Here is a 1,368-nt window from a genome sequence, read left to right as displayed (position 1 = left end):
AGATTTATATTTATCTATACATATATAGGGCGGCTTATACCAATATACTGGGAAGAGATATGAGAATATGGAAAATATAAGTCTACTTTCAAAGCTATGATAATTATAATTTGGATAAGCACCACAATTCTTCTCCAAATATACATGGGAAAAATATACTAGCATATAACAGACAAGAGAGACAGTAGCTATATTCGTTATTTACTTATGAAGGATATATAACGTATGCCATTGACCCGACTAGTTCGTAGAACAGAATAAAAGATTCAACCCTGGATATATATATTACTATATATATATAAATCTATGCATGGCAAATATTAATATAAATGTATGCATGGCGAAATATTTCATGATATAATATATATATAAAGCAAAGTAAATAGATATATGCAACTTGTGCACTTTTTTAATATGTAATTATCCCACACATGCAATACGTAAGGAAATGATAATAGTGATAATGCATTCACGCTCAACGCGCGTACCTTATGTCGTTGCAGTTGTTTTGGTCTGTCTAAACTTGGAATTTACACTCTTTAGTTGTTTCGTAGTTACCATGCTCTTGCTTTTTATTAGTCTACGTGAATAACCAACGTACTTTCTCTAAAAAAGATTTTCCTTAATCATGCTTCTTTGAAGCTATGGTTGACTTTTGACTATCTCATACTTGACTTCCTAGGAGACTTACTCAACCTGGGCCTTTCCAATCCGGGTTGCATTTCGACTAAATCGAACACCCTCAAGTCTTATTTATTCAATTTGGGTTGCGCCGATCTCCTAACCTAACTCACACTTAAACTGACCTCGTGGTACGCATCCTCTTCTCAAGTTGCCTCTCTCATTCAACTTTCGTTTCATCTACTTGCTTTCAAATTACTTCGATGCTGAGACTTAACCTTTGGCCGAAGTCAAAGGTGGGATATCCCTCGAGGCTTGAGATAAATAAGATGCGAGAGAAATTCCATATTCCAAACGACATTACTATTGGTCAAATACCTAAGGGAGCGAACATGTACACAGGGGTTGAAATCCTGGAGGGAGCCTTGGTGCTCTCACCATCTCACCTAGAGTTTATTAGGTTTTCGCTTCACCCCTTATTTCACCTTGTGTTGAATTCTTTGAATCTGCACCCTATGCAGTTAAATCCAAACTCATACTTACTGATCAGTTGCATGCTGGCAGTTGGCCACAAATGGAGGGTGTCACTAGGCTTTGTAGATTCTTTTACCACCATTATGTTGCCAAGGTTAGATGTGAGACTGAGTATTTCTACCTAACCCCTCGACCTACTCGTAAGTTCTTTGGCTACAAACCGTCTTCCGTGAAAGATTAGAATACCCGACCCTTGATGATTACCAGGAATTG

Source organism: Prunus persica, chromosome G1, assembly GCF_000346465.2.
Source record: "Prunus persica cultivar Lovell chromosome G1, Prunus_persica_NCBIv2, whole genome shotgun sequence".
Taxonomy (NCBI): Eukaryota; Viridiplantae; Streptophyta; class Magnoliopsida; order Rosales; family Rosaceae; genus Prunus; species Prunus persica.
Note: the sequence above shows the minus strand (reverse complement) of the source record.